Source organism: Sceloporus undulatus, chromosome 4 (genome assembly GCF_019175285.1).
Source record: "Sceloporus undulatus isolate JIND9_A2432 ecotype Alabama chromosome 4, SceUnd_v1.1, whole genome shotgun sequence".
Classification (NCBI taxonomy): Eukaryota; Metazoa; Chordata; class Lepidosauria; order Squamata; family Phrynosomatidae; genus Sceloporus; species Sceloporus undulatus.
Window position 1 is genome coordinate 176,271,628 of NC_056525.1, and position 10,154 is coordinate 176,281,781.

Genomic DNA, 10,154 nt, shown 5'->3' on the forward strand with positions numbered 1-10,154 from the left:
GAGTCAAGATAAAAGGGCCAACTAGGCTCCAGTCACAGGACTAGGGGAAAAAAGACATGTTTCTGCAATCCATTGCCTCTTCATTAAACTATTGTGGAAAGCAAATGGATTCACAAGTCTTTCCACCTTATGAAAAATAAAAGAAAGAAGAGCAATTAGAAATTGCTACAATAAAGAGTCTTTTGTCAGTAAGCCAAAAAAAAAAAAGACGTTTCGGGGGTTTCTAAAATTTCAACTCGTTATCTTTATATATGCCATTTCTGTAGTATGTCATTAAGGGGATCCTTAAATTCATTTTCTCATTTTTTTGCCATTAAAAAAAATCAGATTTTCTGTTATGCATTTCCATGCAAATAACGTCATTTCAAATAATCAAAGAAAGGCAGAGGGAAAGCTACCTGCACCAACTAATTTCCAGTTATTCCTGCCTGTGCTATTTGGTCAACCTAGTAACATTTTCTCTGGCCTTAATAACACAGATATCTACCTGGACATTTAGAAAGTCCTTTAAATGTGACCCTTTACTAAACCTTTCTGCCTGGCTGAGTGGGATGTGGCCAGGTCAGCCACAGCCAGAGATAATAGCATAATGACATTTTAAGGGGAGTTCTCCAAATGCATCCCCAATACTCAGAGAGACAGCAGTCTGGGTCATTGTGACCTGAGGCAACAGACTGATTTGTCTGAAAGACTTGCTGCATTAGCACTTCCTTGTGCTGGGATGTGCCAACCACAAACATAATGCAGTCCCACTAAAGAAAGCACACATGCACGCACACACACATAGACACAAAGTCATGTCCTGGTAGTGTTGTAACTGCTGCTGTTTTAGCAGATGCTTTATATCTAGCATCTCTCTGGGATGAAAAATAGCCTATCTCTTGAGCCATTGCAAGAGAAAATGTCCATCTCTCTTCAGCACTGTTACCTATTGCGGAAGGATAATCATCACTTGCCCACCACTTCCTGTCAAAATGCATTGTATATAAGCTTGGGGAAGACTTTTGTACATACAAATTTTGCTGCTGCTGCTGCTATGTGCCTTCAAGTAATTTCCTACTTATGATAACCATACGTCAAACTTATCATGATGTTTTCCTGGCAAGATTTGCTAAAAGGGGGTTTGCCTTTCTCTTCTCCTGAGTCCTCTCATAAAATAAATAACCAAAAATGTGTTGTGCCTTTCATGTCAGAATTAGCTGCCAGAGCTAGCTCAGGAGATTATTGCATTAGCTTTGCTGCCAGGATAGACTCAGGATGTCACTTTCTTAAGGCAGGTCTTATCACATTCACCCATTGCCAGGCAGTATGCAGCCCGTATGCAACCCTGGCTTCTCTGGGCTTGTCCTGCATCTTTTCAAGAATGGGAAAATCCTGTTCTTGAAAAGCTGCAAGACAAGCCCGGGTTGCATACAGGCATCATACTGCCCGGTGATGCGTGAATGCAATAAGCTCCACCTTAAAAAAGTTACATCCCGGGCCTATATCAGCAGCAAAGCTAGTGCAATAATTTCCTATGTCTCCCTGCCAAATGATATGGCCAGCCCCACTTTACGTCATCTAAAAAATCCAACATAATTGGATGAAAATGTGCCATTAGAGCATTGGGAGACTTTGTGATAAGAAATTTAAGTTAATCCCTTCTAATGTCTTCTGTATAGTTTGTCTGTGTCCTGTATCTACTGCTTAGCAGTGGCATCACTGGGGGGTGCTGGTGTTGCGGACCACACCAGATGACACTCATTTACTCATGTAAATGTGGCGATCCAAATATAATGGTTGATTGTAGAGGGAGGGAGCATCCTGCACCCAAATGCTTTGTATTGTTTGTACTATTAACTATTATGGAATATGTTTTTCTTTCAATAAAATCATATTTAAAAACCTGTTAAATAAATTTAGTTGCCTCACACAAATTCACATAGTTTTACAGTAGTTCATAAAAGAAAGGAAGTAACTGGAAAAGGCAGGACTGAGGATGCTATGCCAATGCACTAACAGCTACAAGTTAAATATCTTGGGATGTGTGTGTTATCATGTGGGTGCGTCCATCCTTTTACTTTTCTAAATGAGTCAGTTTAAAATAGCCAGATGTGCCATTGCCACAGGATATCTCCCTGATAGTGGGACATAAACACCCTATAGAATGCTTTGTGTGAAATTTACAGCAAAACTTACAGTTAAGAGCTGGTTTTTGATAGTATGATTTACAGTACATTTGGCTTCTTTTGCCAGAGATAACTGAATGATGAATCCATGATAAGAACTTTGGGATCCAACTAACATGCCCTGTTCCCAGGCTTTACCCAGTGAAGGCCAGGCATTTTACTTCTGCCAGCTGTGGTATACAAAGATATTGGAACAGACTGAGAACCTCCCTTGTAAAACAGTACTCACCTCTTTAATAGGGAGAGTCTATCCAGCCTCCCAACCTGAGCCATGCTTCCTGAATTTCCAGTTGCAAAAAACAAAACCAGGCTTTAATCTTCAGATGCAAATTTCAGGAACTCCTCTGCTGAATGGATTCTGACATCCATCTCAAAAGCCCAGACTACAAAAATGGGATATGTGTTTATGTGTGTGTCTGCATGCGTGCAACATAATATTATTCATCAAAACCCTGTGAGTTAAAAACACAAAGTATGATCCTGCCAAAGTAAAACAATTTTCAGATTTATTAATTTCAATGAGAAAATTAAGAATGTAAGTACTATGTATAACCATATCCTGCCATGTCAGATAAAATAATAAATTATTCATGCCTTCCTGTTTTAGTTGTTTATTTTAAATATTTTAAATCTGGATTTTCCTTTTTATTTTATTTTTTTAACAATGTGGTTGATATGTGAATTTCAGTAAATAAAAGCTAAGAACCATCAGTATCAACATCCAAGTGACCAAGTCGGAAACATAATCCAATCATTGAAAGCCTTCTTGAACAAAAATGGATACACGGATCATTTGAAATGAAACACTGAAAGAGAACGATTTCTGAAAGGAAGCTTTGTAGCCCTCCAGAAGGAAAGCATCCCACTTCCTAAAAGACTCCCTAAAAATCATGGATAGCCACAAACCAGTCCTCATTAGTGCTTGGACTGAAAGAGCAGGATCTCCAAAAGGGATCTGAAGCTTGAAGTATGGGTACAAATGTTCCTTAAAACCATCTAATCCAGTTCCATTTAAAATGGCACAATCAGTAAATAACAGTAAATTAGCCTACTGGAACTAATGCTTGTGAGTCAGCATGGCGTAGTGGTTTCAGTGTTGGACTACAACTGTGGGTTCAATTCCCAGCTTGGCCATGAAACCCACAAGGTAACCTTGGACAAGTCACATGCTCTCAGCCTCAGGGGAAGGCAATGAAAAACCTCCTCTGAATAAATCTTGGTAAGAAAATCCTGTGATAGAGTCACCTTAGGGCCACCATAGGTCAGATATAATTTGAAGGCAAACATAACACACACACACCTACTGCTGAGCACTGAAAGTTAAATCCATCTCCCTAAGTGGATGAATCAGCCTAAACTGGTAGAAAGCACTTATAGATGTCATTAACACTTGGGCTCAAAACGTGCATCAGGTTCACTTGAACATATAAACAGCATGGGTGATTCTTCAGGAAGTATACAACCCACTCCAAGGCAGGTTGCACAGATCTGTCCTGATCCACAGGTGTTCCTACCAACAAAACTTTAATCTTTGCTGGTCTAAGTTCCAAGATCAGATGCATTTGTTCACTCTCATCCAGAATAAATATGAGTCAAACAATGGTTTGTCGTTTCTGCCACCTGCCTGGGATCATCTAATGGAAAGGAATGGCAGAGCTCAGTTATTCACATACTGATGGCATGTCAAACCACTCCACTTTTATATGGTGCTTCTCCCACATTAGATACAAAATATCTAAGGAAACCATTTGTTGTTCATCTCTGAATCATGACTAGGTCTAGTTCTCAAGGAGATATTGAAGACTGTAGCAATTCAGGCTTTTAGGTGCAGCCTTGCAAATAAAATATTCATGCATTCACCCATCCACTCAGTCAATCAGTCTATATCCCACCTTTCTCCTTATGCAAGATAAAAAAAAATTAAAACTAGGGTGGGTTACAAACCACCATGAAGGTACGCGCGGAGCGCGTACTAGGGTTAGGGAGGTGCGGTGCTTCCGCACCTCCCTAACCCTAATACGTGATCTGTGCATAAAAAATGACGGCGGCCGTTCCAGACGGCTGCCGTCATGAGGACATCACGGCCGTGCCGCCTCTACATGGGGCGGCGCGGACGTGACGTCGTCGGTCCATGCCAGGGCGCCTAGGGCGCCCTTTCCGCGAACCAGGAAGGAGCTCCATTTCAGAGCTCCTTCCTGGTTTGCGGCGGCACTTTGCTTCGCTGGGCGCAGCCTTCAGACAGCTGCGCCCAGCAAAGCAATGGAGAAAGGAGCCAAGCGGCCCCTTTCTCCTTCTCCCTGCCGCCGCGGGGTGTCCTTGGGGCTTGAAGCCCCAGGCACACTCCTTTTCAGGCTGCAGGGAAGCGGCGTTTTGCTGCTTCCCCACAGCCTGAAAAGCGAGAGATCGGGGCCTCAGCGGCTGCCGTTCTACCAGCTGAGGCCCCGATACACCGGGTCCAGAAAGTAATTTTTTCAAGGCTTTGGACTTGTCCCTGAGATACTAGTTCTTCGTGTTTCAGAATGTTTTTCTATGGGGAAATCTGCATCACATGCTGCTGTCTGAAATGTTTTTCAACTATAATTTTCACTACCACTATGTTGCCTGTGGGATTCTGAGAATTGTAGGTCAAACAAGTAGCTTTTTCAAGCTCTGAAAGTGATGCAGCAAAGTGGCACTTTTCTTATTTCAGGGAGATCTAGGCCTCGCTTACATTTTAGGGATTTATCAACCTTGGATTGACAAAGTTTTGATGAAATGCAATGATGAAGAACCTCCCTAAGGGAAGAAATAAATCAGCCTTCCAATTGATCGGTTCCTTCGCAACAAATGGATTAGTGTATTGATTAGAAAATTGTGTGCATCTCTTCCTCTCTATTTTTAAGCATGCTATATTGTTTTATATTCATTTTGTTATTATCCATTGTTTTTACTGCATGACATCACAAATCAGGGTCCTGCAATATGTACTTGACCCAAATATTAATCAGTGGTACAGTGTTAGAAAAGTAAGCTATCATTGATCATGCAAGAAAATAATGTCAGCTTTTATACTAATGTATATGCTTTGAAGTACAACATTTATTAGGAAATATAGCTAGCTAACACAGAAGGTGGATCATCATCAGGTAAGGACATAAAGACATCTGTGACAAATTGGTTGTACTGAACACATTTGTTAGAGATTTGCAGAATTGTACGCCCCCCCAAAAAAAAAATCCCTTTCTAAGCTATGCTCTATATAGCAAGTGATTTTCAGAAACTCTTCATTTGTAGGAATTATTATGTATATAATATAATAAAATCAGATTCATTCCCTCCTCCAAAAGAAAGGTAGAGATAGCACAGCAACAATGACTGGAAGTAAATAGGAGGCTACTTTGCATAAACATGACATACAACTTTTTGCTTTTCTTTCATCTGATTACTTTCAAATATGAGTTTGAAAAAACTCCACTGGTTTTGGAGTTACAAAAATTGCTTTGAAAATAATACAGTATTTATCAGGGGTGGGCAATATATGTGGCCCTTGGGTTTCTAAGTGTAGCCCCTAAAACACCCTCCAAGGCCACAGACTTCTTAAAAATTTGGACCAATTTCTGGGGTGTTTTTTGCCTTAAATCTAACAAAAAGCCACCAGAACCACCTGAAAATGAAGTGAGAAAATGGTGTTTCTTATAACATCAAAGAGCTCCCACCCCCCACCCCCCAACACACAAAAACAACCCAAAAAGGGGATGGTTGGCAAAGTGGCAGCTGGAAGTGATGTGGTACTTTGAGCAGACTACAGTTTGTGGGTGTGGCCCACTGGGTAGGGGCAGAAGGAAAAATGGGCAACCACCCATCCCTGTTATATATGGATCATCTACCCTGCAGTTACAGTCTAACATCTAGGAAATGTCTGGAATGTTATGTCTTGTTTGGTCCTCTGTGTACATTGTCAATCAAAGCATCCAGTCTATTCAATGAACCGAGCACTGTAATGGTCTACTGGTTGAACTATCTTCTGTATCATATCCAAAATTATGTAAGATGCAATTGAGTGGGATATTGGTGACCTTCTAGGCTTCTTTCATGGTGGAATGGGATGAGATCCAGTGGGGACTTCCAGTGAGGGAAGAGGGAGATATAAGTTTTGTTGATTTCTTTCCTACAGAGCTTCCAATGCCACCTCCCCTACTGTTTCAGAGAGTGCCTTGGTCTTCTGGTACTAAAGGAGAGACAGTTAAAAAGAAGACACATAGCAGAATGAGTAGTCTGGATCTCACCCATTGCTTGTAGGTTCATCCACTGCATCACATGGAGACATAGAAGGAGATGGTAGCAAAGTGAGAGTGATGATGATCTTTATTTATAGCCTATTCTTTTCCCCTCAAAGCCAGAACTCCAGGCAGCTTACAAATAAAAACAAACACAGTCAAACATACCAAAAAAACATTAACATAGAACCAGCCTATTAACAATGGTAAAAGCAATTCAAACCATAACAATTAAACATGACAAAGAATAGTTTTAAAAACAGTACAATTAAAACAGCTGAGTGGCCTCATAAATGTCTTTTCTGTAATGTTAAAAGCTCAAATTCTGGTTTCTGGCTTATATAAAACAAGAGCAGGCAAAACTGAAGTACAGGACACTACTCTGTATAATACTTATTGGTACAGACCCATTATTGTCTATCACAGACAGTGGAATGGTAGATTCTCTGTGGTCACTGGTTTTGTTTGACATTCCCTCTTGCTCTTCCTTCTGGAACATAAATACAAAAAGAGAAATTGATGCTTACAGAATTTAAAGATGCCACATGGTTTCATAAAAGTTTCCCTCTTTTTCAAAATGCTTCATCTCCCAGGAACATTAATGATGAAATCAAAATTAAGCTATTTCACTAACTAATCTCCACTTTCTGCCTTTGAATGTTCATATATTTCATACTTTTATCAGAATCTCAGTTGTAATTTAGGATTAGAAGTTACAGTACTATTTCCCTCTCTTACCCTATCATCTACCCCCATTTTTCTGCTAGACAGAGATATGCAAGCATGAGACAAGACAGAGACAGAATGATGAAAACTATTTTGCCCTTAGGACCTGGCAACAGAAGGCACCAGAGGCACTTTTGACCAATTAAAACTCAGCTTTAAACAAGACTTAGGATGTGGGGGGGAACATGGTTTCAGCTCAGGATGCAGGTGGAGATCTGAACATTCTCCAAATGAGCTAATTGATTTAGAAAAGTTATTACTTAAATCTCCTGAGCATGCTAATAGGAGGCCTATATAGAGTTTAAAAGCATATCAGATTTCTAAAGAGGGTGATTCTGGACCACGTTTCAAAACAAATGAAACTGAAACAGTTTGTTTCCTACTTTGGCAATATGTTTTAGACCACCTTGCAAAAAGAATGTTAAGTTTGCATTGCCCTTGTGTTGCTCATGTAGCATTGCAGTGAATAAGAAGGCAGCTCTTGTCCATGGAAGGGGCAAGGAGTAGTGTTTGGAACATTTCTGCTTGCTGAGGACCCTCAAGGGAAAAGAGAACTGTCCTGGTGTTGGAAGTTGCACCACAATGTGTGCTGTATGTATTTTAGAATTGCTTTGTCACTGTCAGGATGGACATGCAACCAACTGTGCCCTTATAAATAAATATAAACATGGAATCAGCTTAGTTTCAGCATAGTGGTACAGGCTGAGTCTCCTTTATCTGAAATTCTTGAGACCAGAAGTGTTTGGGAATTTGGATTTTTTCAGATTTTGAAATATTTGCATATAGATAATGATCTATCTTGGAGATGGGACCCACGTCTAAACATGAAATTCATTTATGTGTCTTATAAATGTATCCTTAGGGTAATTTTATACATAATATTTTTAATAATTTTGTGCATGAAACAAAGTGTACACCAAATCATCAAAAAGCAAAGGAGTCATTATTTCAGCTACTTATGTGGAAAATTTTGGAATTTTTTTGTAGTATATCGGATAGTATATCCAGATTCTGGATAAGGGAGACTCATCCTGTGGTGGACATCCACTATGATACTTTTATTTATTTATTTACTTAATTATTCAATTTATATCTTGCTTTTCTTCCTATGTCGAATCCAAGGCAGTCAGTGTGTGTGTATGTGCCTTCAGGTTGCCTGTTCATATGTTGACCCCATGAATTCCATAGGGTCTTTTAAGGCACGGGATACTCAGAGTAGAAGTGTTTTGCCAGTTCCTTCTTCTGAAATACAGCACCTGGTATTTGTTGGCAGTTTTCCATCCAAATACTAATCAGGGCTGACCCTGCTTAGCTTTCAATATCAGATAGGATCTGGTGCCTTTAGTTTAGGGTATCTGGCTCAAAGTATTATATAGGTCAATGATTAGTCATACAAAAGTTAAAAAGAAAATAGCAGTTCAGTTAAAAGTAGAAGAATAAAACTTTATAAAAAACACAGATCATAATTAAAAATATTTTTAAAACCCCCACAACCCTACCACACAACCTTTTTATTAAATAGATTTGAAAGCAAAGACCTGCCTAAGAAGGTTTTAGCCTTCTGCTAAGAGGAAATTTGAGAGGGGGCCAACCAAACTTCCACAGTGGGAGAGATTCCACTATTTAGGATCACTCACTTAGAAGATTCTCATCCAGGTCCTTACCAAATTTGCCTGTGATGGTGGTTGGTCAGAGAGAATGCATTCCCCCAAAGATCTTAAAATTCAGGCAGGCTCATAAAGGGAGATACGTTCTTTCAGACAGTACAAAACCAAGCTGTATAGGGCTTTAAAGGCCATAATGAGCACTTTGCCCAGAAACAGATAGGTAGAATCTGTTTCAGTGATACAGTGGGTTATATGTTCCCTGTAACCAGCCCCAGTCTACAGCCAGGCCACAGCAATTTGGACCCACAGAAGTTTCCAAAAGGCAGTTTCTAAAGGCAGCCCCACACAGAGTGTGTTACAGTAATATAACTGAGATGTGATGAAGGCATGTGTTAACATGGCCAGATCTAACATGTCACGGAAGGGGTGCAGATGGCTATCCTGGTAACATGATATTTTCCACTCCCTTCCCCCATGTACTCCATGTCTTCTTCTTCTGGGGGGTTTCTTAGCTTTCTAGATCAGATTTTCAGGACATGGTGGCAGGGAGGATGTCTACAGGGGAAGGAGGACTAACAAGATGTCAGAGTCAGAGGAGTAACAGTATGGCATCCACCCCATTATTACAGGTTGTCTTTCAACGTCCCTTTTGTTTGGGAGGATATGGGCAGCACTAAATTATAACAGAACTGAATAAGTGTTAAACCAAAATAAAATCCATTATAATATGAAATATGAAATTAGAGAGAGTCTGTCTTCCCCCCCCCCAAATTGTACTCCAGTTTCCAGGAGTGAAACAAGCCTATTAGAAAAAAATTACACCTCAAAACTGTTTGATTTTTTAAAAATCCATTCTAAGCACTGCATTTGGTGTTTATTACATTGCTAGGGAATTAGCAAAAGATAGTTGCTGAATGAAGGAACTTAATGAGATCGATGCTATCAATAGTAATAGAAGGATATAGCATTGACCACATTTTGGTATAGGCTGCCATAAAATATTGAATGTTCCATAAGTTTATAAAAGTGTGGCCTGGATGATGGAATGGTTTGGTCTGTCAGGAGAAATCTAGAAAAGAGGAAGCTGCTTTGATAACTTTGGAAGTCACAGCTATGGAATTTATAATTGCTACATCAAAATGGTCTATAGCTCAGAAAATAATGGAAGATTATTATAATCTTTGGGGAAATCTACTTTTCATTCCAGGTGTATTACCAATAGAAGCAATAAGATATCCAATTATTAGTTGTGTGGGAAATAATAGAAAATTAATGCAATCCATTTCATTTCTCATGCAGAGTTACAGTGTATAATGAAGTGTTGCAGTGTATAGATCAATAAGACTCCTTTTCTCAAATTCTGTGCATTAACTTGGGGATTGGAAGCCAAAACTCAG